This window comes from Callospermophilus lateralis, chromosome 13, assembly GCF_048772815.1.
Source record: "Callospermophilus lateralis isolate mCalLat2 chromosome 13, mCalLat2.hap1, whole genome shotgun sequence".
Lineage (NCBI taxonomy): Eukaryota > Metazoa > Chordata > Mammalia > Rodentia > Sciuridae > Callospermophilus > Callospermophilus lateralis.
In genome coordinates, this window is record NC_135317.1 from 97,387,343 (window position 1) to 97,404,402 (window position 17,060).

At 35.0% G+C, this 17,060-nt stretch overlaps 1 protein-coding gene across 1 annotated transcript in view; it reads right to left on the reverse strand.

Annotated features, from left to right (window-relative positions):
• Nucleotides 1–17,060, reverse strand: part of Xpr1 (xenotropic and polytropic retrovirus receptor 1) — a 167,135-nt gene that overhangs the window by 100,663 nt on the left and 49,412 nt on the right. The window lies entirely within an intron of this gene.

A 17,060-nucleotide genomic window follows, 5' to 3' on the forward strand; every position in this document is an offset into this window, starting at 1 on the left:
TGCAAAGTTCACTCTCTCTCTCTCTCTCTCTCACACACACACACACACACACACACACACACTTCCTAGCTCAATCCACTTCCCAGTTTTGGAACAATGATACTCTAGTAATAATGCAAACCCCTAACACTCAGATTTTGGTTTCTAAATACCATTCTCCAGTAAGAGAACTTAGGAATCTAAGGAGATGAAGCTGATTTCCAGAGCTGAGAAGGGGAAAATATAAGATATAAGACATTAAAAAAATAAGATATATTCACAAAAGGATGGTGATATACCAAAATGACATAAAATGAATTCAACCAATATGAAGAAACTCCCAGTGCCCAAAGCAATAAAATAAATGATGTAATGGATTATAACCCATAAAATATGCATATCCATATTGATATAAAATAACTGAATAATAGGTCTGGGAGGAAGGATAGTTCCTCATTACAGAGGAATTCTAATTAATAAATGTAGAAGGAATGAGAGAAATACAAAATCACCATCAGGCAAACACCACAGTATTATCTGTCAAAAGCAAGATGCATTCATGGATGCTAAAATCAGTGTGCAAAAATTTTGAGGAGCAAGAGGATATTTATCAGTCCAAAAGGAAAAATAGTAACTTTACAGGGGATAAATTGGGCATATACCACTTTGAACAGATAATCAAGGTTAACACTAACAATAAACAGACAACAGACAGATCTACAACACGTGGTCCCTGAAATGATGCACTGTGAAGGACACAACATCACTTTTCTGAAACTCCTGATATAAGTCATAACCTGAATCTAATAATTAGAAAATAACAGACAAAAATATACTGAGATATTATATAAATAAGTCATCAAAGTACCAAAGACATGACAAAGGAGCTGTCTCAGATTGAAGGAGTCTAAAGAGAAAAGTCAACTGAATAGAAAGCGGGATCCTGAATTGGGTCCTGGTACATAAAAGGACATGAGAAAAAATCTGGTAAAATTCTAATAAGGTCTATAATTTAGTTAACAATGCTGTATGAACATGTTTCTTTCCAGGTTTTGAAATCTGTTCTGTAGTTATTAACATTAGGGAAAACTGGGTGAAGAGTATATGTAAACTTTTATACAATATTGTATCTTTTCTCTAAGTTTAAAATTATTTCATATAAAAAAAAGTTAATTTGAAATTCCTAGGCCTTGAAAGCCTAGAAAATTTAAAAGTAAAAACAATTCAAACCTCATTAAGAGACTGACTTAAGTATAATACCATCCCCTGAACTACTTCATAAGATAATCTAATAAGGTATCTTAAATATCAATGTTATATATTCAATAGTAAGTGGTGGGGGGTATAGGGATTGAACTCAGTGGTGCTCTACCATTAAGCTATATCTTCACCCCTTTTTACTTTTTGGAAAAAAAAAAAAAAGTCAAGTTGCCAAGGCTGGCCCCCAAGTCGTAATCCCCTGCCTCAGACACTGGAGTCACTGGGATGGTAGGTATATGCCACCACACCCAGCTTCAACAGCAAGTTTTTAAAAACTGTCTACTATGTGCCAGGAGCTGTGTTACTGATGAAGGACACAGTGATGAGGAAGGTGAATTTAGTTCCTGCACTTCAAGAGAAAACAGATTGAATAAATAAGTAGAAGAACAAAGTAGTAATGAAAAGGGAAGCACAGGATGGGAGAAGGGCAGGCCAATAGGCATTAACCCATAATAAAGAGGTCAAGCAAGTCTTCCTGAGGAAGTGACATTTCAGTTGATGCTGAGAGCCATTGCCAAGTAGGAATTTCGCATGGCAATTTCTTTGTCAGCCTACCCAATGTTGCTTAGAGGAAGGATTCTCCATATTGGACCCAGGTCATTTGCAGTGACATTGCATGTAAGGTGACCTTGCTCAAGGACCAAGGCGGATCCAGGTTTAGGGTGTATCCTGCTGGGACTAGGGAGTATCCTGCTCCTTGAGTTTAGGGAGATTCCAGGTTTAAGGTTATTCCTGCTGGGAATAGGGCATATCCTGCTGCCTCAGGCGCCTTGAGTTCCCGTTGAGTTCTCCTGGGATTCAGAGAGTATTTGGGATTCAGAGCCCAGTGGAGAGTGTGGATTTTGCCCAGAACGTGGATTTTGCCCAGAACGTGGATTTCCCCAGAACATGTGTAGAGTGCCGGTGTGAGTTCGGGAATAAAGAATTGCTTTTTGAATCTACAAGGCTGTGAGTGGCTCGTGATTTTGTGCCCAGCCAGACTGCGGCAAGTTGAGATATAAAGAAGGAACTGAGGGATGAGGAGCACAAAGAGTTTTTGTAAAAGTAAGAACTGAGAATATGGCCCATGTTATGGTTTGGATATGAGGTGTCCCCCAAATGCTCCTGTGTTAATAATATAGGAAAGTTCAGAGGTGAAAAGATTGGATGGTGAGAGCTATAATCTAATCAGTCCATTCTCATTTGGGTGATAACTATAGGAAGGTGGGATGTGGCTGGAGGAGAGGGTAACTGAGGTATGTCTCTGTCTTTCTGCTTCTTGGTCACCCTTAGTGAAGCAGCTTTCCTCCACCACTCCATTCCACTAGGATGTTCTGCTTCATTCCAGGGCCAGAGCAATGGACATGGCCAACCATGGACTAAACCTCTGAATCCATGAGCCAAAATAAACTCTTCCTCCTCCTAAATTGTTCTTGTCTGGTATTCTGCTCATAGCAATGAAAAGCTAACTGACACAGCTGACTTGAGAGAAATCCAATATTGTTGAACAATATCAGAAAGTAATACAACATGAAGCTGAAGAGAGGCAGGAGCCAGAGGAGGGTATTATGTAAGACTCAGTAAGGAGAGTAAAATGGCCTGATGTACTTTTTAACAAGGTTATTTTCAGCTAATGGTAAAGAGATTGACTCTAATTTCTGGAAACAAGGGAGACACCATACCCTAAACACGTAAAAATGCTGCATGGAATTTAAAAATCATTTAAATTTTAGTTCCCCAGTTCATATGCTGAAGCCCTAATACCCAATATGATATAATTTGGGGCCTTCTAGGAGGTCATTAGGTTCAGATGAGGACAAGGGGCAGAAGTTTTTAATGATGGCATTAAAATAGGAAGAGGGGCAAGATCTCTCACATAAACAAACCAAGGAAATGCCATGTGAAGAAACAACCAGAAAGAGTAACCTCACTAGAACTTGACCATTCTGGCACCCTGATCTTGAAATTCTAGCCTCTGAAACCATGAACAATAAATGTCTGTTATTCAAGCCATTCGGTCTATGGTAATTCATTTTTTGATGGGGAGAGGGGATTGAACTCAGGGGCACTCAACCATGGAGCCACATCCCCAGCCCTATTTTGTATTTTTATTTAGAGACAGGGTCTCACTGAGTTGCTTGGTACCTCACTGTTGCTGAGGCTGGCTTTGAACTCACTATCCTCCTATCTCTGCATCCCCAGCCGCTGGGATTACAGGCATGCACCACCATGCCCAGCCCAGTCTACAGGAATATTCATTTTAGCAGCTTGAGTTAAGCCAACATCTCTTTAAATATGTAACTATAAGAAAGCAAGGGACAATTTCAAAGGCCAAAAATATGAGAGAAAACAAAATACAGAAAGGTTACTGAGTACTGAAGCAAGAGATTACATCTAGGATGACTGTAGGCTGATAAGCTGACTAATAAAATAATAAAATCATTCAAATTAGCAATAGTTATATGTAACCATAGTAATAAACTCAAAGCCAAAGCAATTATTTGGAAAAAATACTGAATTAAAAAACGTATATAGATATCCTTTGTTATAGACAATTTTAGATATATTCTCCGAAAGTAATTCCATGATTTGTATTGCTAGGAGTACCTAAGTTGACTGAGATTTGTTTGTGTTTTGTTTTTTTTCGCCCAATTGATCTGGCTATTCTATTCTTTCAATTCCATGTGCTATCATAATATCCCTAAATAAATCCTCATTTTATTTAGTCATTCAACTTCAGGTGCTTGAAACGAAAGAACCCACTGATACTTATTTCTATAACTAAAGTAAATCAGAAATCCATGAAGGTGAGTTAATTTCTACCTACATTTACAATCTCTGTCGCTAAGTGAAATCACACTATTGTTTAGGGAAGTCAAAACTAAACGTTTAAGCAACTTAACTTGAAAACAAGCAAAGGAATAAACTCCTTAGTATAAATGCACCTCTTCAGGTGATTTAGCTATTATAATAATATTCAATAAATCTAAACATCTTTTAGCTTTCACTTTTGTCTTACGCCAAGGGCAAAAGACTTTATATATTCCTTGGCTTGTGGATTCCTCCCAGGGATTTGTGTTAGCATATACTTGTTGTTCAGTAAGTCCTAAGAGAGATCATAGTTGTTTTAATCAAGATTACCCTTAATTTAAGGGTAGAAGGCATTTAATCCTGTTTTTGCTTTGTCAATCTCACAGTAATGATCTGTTCTTTGCAAAACAAAAGGACTCTCTAGGTTTAACCCTGAAATATGTATTTTATATCTCATTCATTCTTTCACAGGAAACAAACTTTTAAAAAATACTTAAAAATCATCAATAAAAAATAAACAATTAATGTGATTTCTAGGAAGCAACACAGTGGAAATTCTCCTTTTAAAAAGAACAAAATCTGTGCAGAAAGAGTTCCTAAAACACAAACAAAATCAAAGATAGCCCTAACACTGTTATTCCTTTTTTAAAAAATGTTTATTTATTTATTTATTTTAGGTGTAGATGGACACAACACAATGCCTTTATTTTTTATGTGATGTTGAGGATCGAACCCAGGTCCCGCCCGTGCTAGGCGAGCTCTCTACTGCTGAGCCACAATCCCAGCCCCAACACTGTTATTCTTTATCAAAGGCTCCCCAAAAGAATATAAGGAATTCCTTCTGCAAATAGATGTAAAATGTTATAGACTCCAGAGATGGTCTATATTTTTCTTAAAATATTTAAAGTAATTCATTTATCTTAAAGAAAGTTAAGACCCACTGCTTCAAATGCTAAAATCTCTAAAGAGAAGCAGATACACAACTCTAGTCTATCTTCCCTGTTCCAGAATGCCTGGAACAAATTAGTCCAAGCAGACTGCAGTTGACTAAACTTACTAAATGTTAGCCAGTGAAAAAGTGTTGCTTTTCTGAGCTTATTGAAATCTGTAGCCATCAACTTTTTTATTCACATACAGGGAAAGAAAGTTCTTTTATTTGGGTAAGATTCAGAGAATCAGTATGAATAGACAGCTTAGAGCCTTAAGGATATTGAGAAAGTTCGTGTAACTAAATGGAAGGACTCTAACTTGTCTAAAGAGGTTGGAATAGAAGCAGTGGGATAAAGAAGCCTTTGGTTCTGGTAGCAAAGTTTATGCATTCTGCAGACTCATGAGTTCTACATTTAACATTTTCTATTTACCTTTGTTAAAGGGTGATGTGGTCAAACCCTGTAAAGTGAAATAGCTATGATTATGATTTCATTGTACAAAAACCTCTTCAGAAAAATCCTTCTCACAGTCAAATTATATAAATGAAATCACAGTCATGTTGCCAATGTAAACTCAGCTGGCATTCCCCGAAAGATTATAACATAATTAAATGCCATTATGGGGCTTTAGGATCTCATACAAAAGCATCAATTCTAACAGTTAATTTTTGATGTACAAAGTCCAAAAACATATGAATCTTCTTTGAATGAAGTAGATCCTCCTAGAAAACTACATACAACTTACAGTTCACAGTCTCTGGAGTTAAAGAAAGCACTCTAAATAAAACTCCATAGTAAAAACCTTAGTTTTAGATCACATCTCTACTCACTAACTTTAAACAAACAAAAAACTTTTTAAGTTTTTGTGGTAAGAATAATAAACCTTTGCTATCAGTACGTGTAACACTCATGACAGTTTAAGTCACTATCTTCTCCTTTTTTTATTTTTGGTTACTGGGGGGACTGAACCCAGGGATACCCCACTAAGTCTCAGTACTCGCTGTTGCTGAGGCTGGCTTTGAACTCCTATCCTCCTATCTCAGCCTCCCCAGGCACTGGGATTATAGGCATGCACCACCATGCCCAGCCCAGTCTATGTTAATCGTTTTAGCAGCCTGAGTTAAGCCAAAATATCTTTAAATATGTAACTATAAGAAAGCAAGGGAAATTTTCCAAGGCCAAAAATATGCTGACTAATAAAATATCCCAGGGCTGGGGTTGTAGTTCAGCGGTAGAGCGCTTGCCTTGCAAACGTGAGGTACTAGGTTCAATCCTTAGCACCACATAAAAAAAAAAATAAACAAAAATAAAGATATTGTGTCCATCAACAACTAAAAAAATAAAATAAATAAAATATCCCAGGCTTTTTTATTTTTCATTTGAGACAAGGTCTTGCCTAATTGTCAAGGCTGGCCTTGAACTTGTGATCCCTCTGCCTCAGTCTCCTGGGATTATAGGCATGTGCCACCACAACTTGCCATTTTGGCACATTTTTTTTAATAAATATATATTTATGTACATGTGTTGTATGGAATTGGGATAACAATTTATAGTGTGTGGCTTATAGCCTTTTATATAATACTGAATACTTCCCCATGTTATTTTATCTTTTAAAAAGCAAAATTTTAATGGCTTCTTAATGTTCTTTCACATGAAAATTCTAGAGTTTATTTCATTTTCATTTCAGTTGGAATTTACATTGTTTGCTATTTAATTTTTGTTTGTTTTGCTACTTTAGACAGTGCTAGAATAAACTGTTACCCATGCATTTTTTGCTCATAAGCTGATTAGGATAATTACAGTAAAAATGTATGTGAATATTTACGATTTTCTTATTTTATTTTATTTGGTATTGGGGATTGAATCCAGAGGCACTTTACCATTGAGCTACGTCCCAATGCCAGCACCTGGCAATAATATTTATAATTTTAAAAGGGGACCTTGAGAAAATGCTAGCACTTAAAAGTCACAAAAATATTTCTAAGAGGCATAACATATTCCTCAAAGTGATAATTTATTTACAGTTCCTGAAGAATTTATCTTTAAATTTCCTGCTCTATTCTTATACTGGTTTAATATTCTTAAATAAAATTACATACTGGACTTAGAGTAATCAAATAGCAGAACCAAAACAGTGGTTGAGACACAGTGCTACTTAATAAATGGATGAGCTCAAATAAGTCACTTGAAATTCCCTGAACTTCAGTCTGAGAGCACTTGCCTAACATGTGTGAGATGAAAAATTTGTATGAACTAGTGACACTGAAACAGATATAACATCCTGATATATTTCATTACTCACATGTTTGTGGTAAAGCTGCTAAAAACAAATGAATTACATTGCCAGTCACATAAAGGAACAGCACAAATCATTATGTACAGTACACAATATCTGATAATGATAATCAATTATTATGTTATTGCTTTAGGTATTTATATGTACTATGCTGTACTTTTAATCATCATTTTAAAGTGTACTCCTTCTGATTAAAAAATACTTATATTAGTCAACTTTTTATCACTGTGACAAAATACCTGAGAAAAGCAACTCAAAGTGGGAAAGATTTATTTTGGCCCCCAGTTTCAGAGGTTTTAAGTCCGTGGTCAGCTGTCTTTTTTGCTATTAGCCTGTGATAAGGCATACCATAATGGCAGAGAGGGACTGACAGAGAAGAGCTTCTCACTTCACCACAGCCAGGAAGCAGAGACAGAGAGAAGAAAAGGCTGAAGACAAGAAATGTCCTTCCAAGTCACACCTCCAATGACCTACTTCTTCCAACTAGCCCCAACCTCCTATAGTTTCTACCAACTTCCAATAACACCATCAACTACAAACCCATCAATGAGGTCAGAGCTCTCATGATCCAATCACTTCCCCAGAGTCCACCTCTGAGCACTGCTGTATTGGGGATTCAGTCTTCAATATGTGCACCTCTGGGAAACATTCCAGATCCAAACCATAATGCTGTAAAATAATATAGTGTATTGCAGCAGTAATAGCCTCAGACTTCTTGTGTTCACTTCATTTTTGATTGCTCAAGAGGCCACATCAAATGACTGACCTTTACCATCTAGTTTTGTGTTAAGTACTACAAGATGTTTGCACAAGAAAAAAGTAGCCTAAAGGACACACTTCTCAGAAGTATCTCTGCAGTTAAAAGACATGATTAATTATTATAAGTGCTGGTACAACAATATCATTTAGAAAATACACTTAAAATATCCTGGAAATAATAATTCTAAACAATGACTAATTAAAAACTCAAAGAATCAAGCTCAATCTTGTCCTACTGAATTAGCAGATGTTGCCTGCTTTTGTTTGGAATGCATGTTATTTCGTGGAATTAATTATTTAGCTAATATTTTCTTTCTTGTAAAATCTGGTGTTAATTGGAAATCAACTTTTGTTAAGTCTAAACAAGTTAAATGTCTAGAGAAAACCATAATGTAATATTCAAATCTGTTTAAAATCATTTTAAAAGACACAATCAGTTTTCAAACAGATTTGGACTATTAAATATAGAACAGACACAGTCTGTCTAGCAATATGCATCTCTGGACTGAAGTGTAAGTCTGCACTAGAACTTATTCAATGGATCTAGAGTAAAACCATATTAAAGACTAATTATCCCTCTGAGTAATGAAGGGAACTAATTTGCATTCCTGTGAGGAATGGTTCATTCTGTTTCCAAATAAGGGCACTTGATGGGTCACAAAATGACTTCCCTACTGCTATAAAGACATTGGATCCTATGCTACATTTCACAAGTCTGACCACTCAGAGTTCTTCGCAGTACCCCCCATTTTGATAATTCATGGCAGGTTACTTCCTCCTATTAAAGACTGAAGTCTAATATGACAAAGACTCCAAAATCTTTATCTCTAGTCCACCACTTTATTGGGCTCCAGACTGATATACCACGCTGAACATCTGCACTGCACCCATAAACTCACCCATGGTGCCCATATGCACCTTAAACTCACCATGTCCAAAACCGAATTAAGCAATTTGGAAGTATAATGATTAGAAGAAAAGGTTCTAGAATGAAGACTACGTGGGTTTAAATCCAGCCCTGTCCCTTTTTTATTAAATGCCTGACCCTGAAGAAGAAACTCCAGTCTTTGTTTTACTCCTCTGTAAAATGAAAATAATAATCATAATTATCATGAGAGGACTGGTATGAAAATTAAATGAAATAATGTACATAAGCATTTAGAATACTTGGCATATAGGAAGCAATGAAAATATCATCTTCTACTCCTCATCAATCAATCCCTAATTCACTTGTCTATACTGACTATGGATAATGCCTAAGGAAGAAACCAGAAAGTTATCCTTGACTCCTTCCTCTTATTAATACAAAATAAAAGTCTGTCTTCTCTAGTTCTTTTAAGAGTTCTTAAATCTGACCATTGCTCTCCACTTCTACTCCGTCTACTTCAATTTAGGCCCTCTTCACTTCTTGTTAGATTATTTACAGAGATTCTCAACTGTCTTGTTTCCTGTTTAGCCCTTCTATTAATTACTGTCAAACCCTCCTTAAAATGGTTTATTCCCACCATTAGTTAAAACATTTAGCTTGGTGCATACCTCTATACAGTGCTTTTTATCTCTTCTATATCTATCAAATCTGTCACTGAGAGCAAGAGCCAGAGATTTGCTAGGCAGTTAGGGCAGAAACCACGAATGCAATAATACCATATTTCTTATCCCACCTTGCCCAGTTTCATATACAAAGTATCTGATGAGTCAGACAGCAAGCACACCATCAGCACTGTGATCAGTGGCTGATCAACATCCTATTGGACAAGGAATGTAGGAACACCACATGTCTCACTCTGGATATAGAAACTCCCCTCCTTAAAGTCATTAATCAATAGCTTTAAAGGTCATCTCCAGGAACTCCTAAAAACCTCTACACAATAGCAGCCCTCTCTGTTCCCTCCTCTGTAGAAGCTCCACTTTTTTCTGTTTCAAAAATACATTCTCTTACTTTGCTCTCACCCTCTATTATCCATGGATCTCATTCTTCAGATCAGGAGAAAAAGAACCTATACTTTGCAGCTTCTAATCACAATACTGACTGTATTTGCTTTTACTCAATCACAAGGGAAAAAACAAGGAAATTATTCAATTTACAAGTCACCTTATAATTTCAAAGTCAAAAGAAAATTCTTATAAAAAAAATCACACCTATTATACCAATTTTTTGCACATAATTTTTAACTATGATGTACTTTTGAATAGTCAATTTTAAAATTTTACTTAAAATTCTAAAAATATCTAGTGACAAAGCAATAAGGAAAAAATATGCAAGCTTTTTAGAAATCTTACTAAGATTTAAGCATATTACTTAAGATACAAAATAATCTTGAGAAAATACATTAAACAGAGTAAACTGTTTTAGTTATCAAGTTATACTAAAAACAAAATGCTTTAGTTAAGAAATCCCAAAAATATTATTTAAGGGGCTGGGGCTATAGTTCAATGGTAGAGTGCCTGCCTTGCACATGCAAGGCACTGGGTTTGATCCTCAGCACCACATAAAAATAAATAAAGATATTGTATCCATCTACAACTAAAAAAATTTTTTTTAAATATGATTTAAAATTTTAGTTGAATTATGTAATAGTTTTGACCTCTGGTGTCCTCTCAACAGGTCTCAGAGAACACAAAGGGGTAACTGGACAACATTTTGAGAACTACTGACTTATAGATTCATTAGATATATTGCCAAAATTTATTAAGAATTATATGCCAAAAATTTTGTTAAATATTTTATATATATCATCTCATTTAATTCTTAAAGCATTTTGAAGTAGTTTATACTGTATTAGGGCTCTCTAAGATGAGAGTGCTAAGGCCTAGAGAGTATAAAACTTGTCCAACAGCATGCAGCAATTAAGTGGTAGAGCCAGGATTTCAATCCTGTTTTTCTTATACTGATGCCCATACTTGTAACTTATTTGTAATATTTCCTCTAATCAAGGATGCCAAAAATTCAGATTCACTTACAATAAGAGTGTCCAAATTGACAGATATTATATCTAGGTAAGTTCAAAAAGACATTGGTAAATTTATTCTTATTCAATAAAAAGAGTTAATACATGTAGTCTTTTCCAAGAGAATGCAAAACCATGCTCTTCATTAAGTCAGAGTGATGTGGTTCATAGTGTTTAACTATCACTAAATCATTACACATCCTTTCTTCCTCAAATTTTCACTTTCTCTTCCTATTCCTATTCTCAGTGACTTTCATCAGGAAGACCAGGCAGATTTAAAAAAAAAAAAAAATCACACTAACTTACTGGTTCTCAAACTTTCCAGTTTTAAAAGTAATTTTTAAAAATGCACATTCCAGGACAATCCCTAATCAGGTCCCCTCTCAACCTTCAAGAACTCTCTCTTCTTCCCACTTGAATAAATCCTACTCTTTTACACTCACTCTTCCTAGTCTGTGGATTTCATTCTTTGGATTCATGAAACAAAAACCCAGAAAGAAAAAATTGTAGGTGAGCCGCTGGAGTCTGCTGTGAAACTCAAGTGCATAAACCATCATTAAGAGCTGCAATAGGTACCTGAGAGTGGTGGAGAAGAATCCAGCTTTACCAGCTGTGACCCTCAAGCTGACAGGGGCAGGAATCCCCTGCCTTGATTAGCTGCTAACACTAAAACAGGTTTTCTCAGCTGCATAGGCCTGCAGCTTACATAGACCCCTCCCACCAGCAGAAAATTGAGTTTAGTTTCAAACTCCAGTTTCAGCATCACTATTTGAAGGCTTACATAGTTATGTATCCAGTTCAGCATAATATCTTACATATCCTCTAACCAAGAATCTCACTGTATGGCTCAGAAGAAATTGGAGTCACTGAAGCATTGTGCAATGGTCTTACATACTGTTCTTCACTCAGAAACTTAATAATGATGATAAAAATAAAATGGTATAGTCCGTTTAAGACTCAGAGAAGCATCAAGTCAGTGACAATTGCTGCTGGGTTAGATGGTCTAGCATGAAAACAAATAAATTAATTTTAAAAATGCACATTTCCAAACTATATCCACTGAAATCCTCATTCAATAAGTCTTGAATATGGTTAAGTCTTGAATGTGGTTAAGACTTTAACAAGTATGTTTTAAGGTTTTTAACAAGAATCCTCAAATAGCCAATCCTCTGAGAAACAAAGTGTTGAAGTAAAGCCTTATCTCAGTTTTTCTAATTTATGCTTGAATACACAAGCTGTCTTTTCAGAATTCTTACCCAGAATCAAGAATAGTCAGGGTCTGCAATGTTCAATCCTTGTTTCACCCTGGAAGTTCATTCTATGTCTGTTAAGATGTGATTATGACAATGAGTTTGTGAAAATGAAAAACTACAGTGCTTCTTAGAATGAAAGATGTATTCTCCACATCACCACATTTAAACCATGGCTCTGTTATCTATGTTGCATACATCTTACAATGTTTCGTATTTTGAAAAGCTAATATTAAATTGATGATAACTGGGGAATGAAGATCTTACCTCTCAACACAATAATTATTTCATTGACTAAACTAGTGGCATCTTAGGATTTATTAGTTCTAGCTAAGTGCTGTTTATTTTTCTAGTCATTGTTGTGCTTCAAGTGGTAGTAGCATATAGAAAATAAACAATATTTAAGTTCCTTAAAATGAATTATGGTTTACTTATCAATTTCTTACTCCAGGTTTTGCCAATCTTGGCTCCTCACATTCACATATCTTTACTTACTCTTCTAGGCAGGGGATATTATAACTTTTGCAAGACCTAGGCACTTGTGCCTTTGTAAGCCATAAGCCACTTCTTCCATTTAAAAATATGCTAAAATTATATTTTACAACCACATTAGTACAAAGATGAATACAATTCAGGCTGGATTCATTATTACATATCCATCCCATTCACATTCATTTTTTTACCGATTTTAAAATAAGTTAAAGTTAAAACATATTTTGTGGGCCCAAGGTACTGTTTTCTGTGTCTAATGAATGATGGCTCTGCTTCTAGGCCCTATGGCCCTGTTTAAAAAAAAAAAAAGTCAGCTCCTCTAGCTATTCTTTGATCTCTTAAATGTAACCTCAAGAAAGAATGCCACTCTCATACTTTTATAAGAACACTTGATTCTCTTTTCTTACAACATTTATTTCAGAGAACCCACTCTTCTCTCCATCTTTATAGAAAAAAGGGCAAATATAAGAATTTTAAGAACCGAAAGAATTGAGGAGCAGAAATGGTGACACATGCTATACAGATAGAGCTTTTCAACAGATCATCACAAAATAGCCAAATGTCTCATGAGGCAAGCTAATTGCCTCTCCTAGTAAATTAAGAATAATTTTATAATAATTTGTTAGTTAAATTAAATAAAAAGGAACATAATGAATAAAAAATTGATAGTTTTGGATGACTAGTGTAGAGAGAAGATTCTAGAAGATGAAGATACATAAATGCCGCAGCACATAAAGGGAAGAGAAAAGGAGTAGGTTATTTTACTATCACTATCTTTCACAATAGGATTACATTATGTCCCCTAGTTTCTAAATGAGAGTAAGTTCTCAAAAACGTGCACTCTCAAAATGATACAAGTAGTTCCTGCTACAAGGAAGAGACTTAAAGTAGTTTATGCATGGAATTTTATTAGAGAAGACAGCTACTATATTTAGACTGACTGAAAAAATTTCATTTGATATTTGGATATATTTTGTGGCAAAATAGCATCAATGCATCAACTCTAAAGTTACCTATGTAATTAATATAAAAATGAATTTAAATCCCCCAAATAGGTGCATATGCTAAATTTCAGGATTTCTCAAGTTTTAAAGTTTTAGCATGCAGTATAGCTAATTTTGGAATGAGAGAATATAACATCAAAGTTTTAATAATGTATGAAGCTATAATTTCTACAGGGTTAGGCTGTCTAAAAAAAAAAAAAAAATCCTATAAAGTAGAAAGCCAAAACTGCGAGAGGGAAGTGGTATTTAACATTTGTATACTCTTAAGAAGACATAGAGCTGGGGATGTAGCTCCTTGGATAGCTTGCCTAGCACACAGGACGCTCTGAGTCCAATTTCCAGGACCAGGGCGAAAAAAAAAAGGAAGGAAGGAAGGAAATAGTCTTTAAATATTGTCAATGACAAAGCTATGTGGTCTATCAGTTAGCCCAAAGCTCTGAAAATTTCCTTATAGAGGAGATCTGCTGTGCTGGAATGTAAAATTAAAGAGGATATTCACCATCCACCTACATACTTGTTTTATTCTTTTAATTACAAAAACTGATGATAAAATGAAATGCATTCACATTAAAGGTCCTGGGGGACATTTAATTCTACTAATCTATGTAAACACACCACCTGTCTAAAACACACTACTCTATAAATAATCACAGCTTTCCCCATCCCCAAAATGGAAACATTTCAGGAGGAAAGCAAAGCAAGGAAAACAACTGTATCAAGTTGAAAAACAGTCTGAATGCTATTTTAGGATTGGTATTCTGATGGTCAGGCATTTAGTTTTATTACATAAGTAAAAAGTTAACTTACCAGTTAATAACAAAACTAATGAAATTATATATTTGTGTTCCATTAGGTTACATTATATTTCAGATCATTTATACTATAGGCCAATGTGAAATGTCTATAGTTATTTCTAATATAATTTCTCATTTTATTTAAACCTTTCTTTAAATGAAGGTTCTAAATAAAATCAAAACATATAACTAAGTGTAAACCAATTAAAAAGGAAATTAAGTTAATTTAAAATGACAATTTAAATTTTAAACACTTCTAACTCTTCTCCTTGAACTTTTTTGTTAATAACAAAACACAACACTGTGTCTTTGAAAGACATTTTACATACATTAAAACATGACTTCCAAACTGTGACCCACATAACCAGAGGCCAAACAACAGATCAGTTCCTATTCAAATGGCAGGCACAATTTCTTCCCTTACCTTCCTCAAAGAGACCTAGTTTGATACTAGCTCAAGTGATATTCCAACCAATTAAGAACAACTACCTAAGCCTGCCCCAGTTTGTTAAATGCAACACTTGTTGACTAATGTCAACAAATGATATCAAAAAAAGTAAAAAAAAAAAAAAAAGATAAATTTATATAAATTTATCTAAAACATCAAAATCTGACAATCTAGATTTCTCTAGCGTCTGAGCAGAATGGAGGAATTTTTTCTAAATTCAAATGATATACAACCATACCATGCTCTGATTTCATCCTCTGATCAATTCTCTTTTTGAAACATTCTTATATAGGTGGTAGAGATGATTAAGATGCTCTATAAGGGCAATAATGTTAAACAGTATATATAGAATTTTATTTACTAACTGGTACAACAAAGGGCAATAACATTTAAAGTCCCTGGTTTAAAACTTAAGCATACCTTTGAACAGACTATTTAAACCATAGATAGCTAGGACCCTATCCCAAAGTGTCCTAATTCTGGTCTAGGATGCCATCCAAGAATTTACCTACCTTTCTCTCCTTCCTTCTTTCCTTCCTTCCTTACATTTATTATGCTACCATAACCATACTTAGGGGCCTCATACATGCTAGGTAAAACTCTGCCACTGAACTACATCCCCAGTCCCTGCTCCTCAAGAAATTACATTTCTAACAAGTACTCAGGAGATACTGATGTTACTGGTCCAATGACCATACTTTGAAAATCAATGATCAAGCAATGTTAAATTATTTTCATGTCATACAAAAATTGTACCTCAGATTGCTCTATCTCACCAACTTAAAAATTTACTTTATGCCAACAAGTTTTCAAATTTTCTCTTATTAGATGACATACAGTTATGGATATATAATTATCATTGTCTATTTCTTTAAGTGTTTTATGCTATTCCTCTACCAAAAGAAAAGCCTCCTAAAAAGCTAAGAGACCATGCTCTAAGATGTTGGAACTTGAAACTTCCCCAGAAATTATATCCTATGTCAATATATTGTTGTGTTTGCCATTCCTCATTAATCAAGTTTATTCTCCCAAACATTTTGGTTTAGTTTAAATAAACTACATTTATTTTTGTCTTACTAGTTCTTGAATGATGTTATGGTTGGATAAGAGGTATCCCTCAATAAGCTCATATGACCTATGAAAATGCAGGAATGGAAGAGGTGAAATAAGACTGTGAGAGCTAGAATCAAATCAATGGATCAATCCATTTGATGTATTAATAATTTAATGGAATACTGGGTGGAAACTGTAGGCAGGTATGGTGTAGCTAGAGTAAGTAGGTCAAATGGGAGTATATCCTTAAGAATTATATCTTCTCCCCTTGGCTTCTTGCACTTTACACATTCATCCCCCCTCTCCCCGCCCCCACACACTGTTTTGTAGCTGCCATGAGTGAAGCACCTTTCTGCTACTACACCCTTCAGTCTTCACCTTCAGCTTAGAGCAATGGACTCAGCCAACCATGGACTGAAACCATGAATCAAAATAAGTTGCTATTGTGAGGTATTTTAGTCACAGCAATGAAAAGCTGCCCAACACAAAAGAAAATCTAATAAACTATATTTTTAAATTCTCTATCTCCTAGCATTCACATTCCTCTTGTTTATTTTAGAACCATTTACCTTTTTATAAACCACTTTCTTGATCCCTACAAAATAAATATTAGCAAGATGCTAAAATACATCAATATTTCTTAAATATCACATTCAAACTATGGAAGAGATTTTCTCAGGTTCAGAAAATGACAACATGAAGCCATCTGTATCAATGTGAGCTTTCCATAACTCAGTTGCAACATTGTTGCTACTCTACAGTATCAAAACAGAATGCCTAACCAGGAAGATGTATTACCTCATATGAAACAAAGAACTGGTATGTAGAAGAAAACTAATATAGTCTGGCTGCCCTAGCCTTTATATAAGAATGAGCTGAGCCTGTGCCCCACAAATAAACATACTGCTTCCTGCTGAATACCCTGGTGTCTAGCATCTCTGTGTGAGAATTTTGCAACAAAACTAGACCAAGTTCTAATTTACCTCTCCAACCTATCTTTTCAGATTCTTTTAAACAATCTCTATGTCCTTGCCAGTTTAACTGCTAAACCTTCCAAT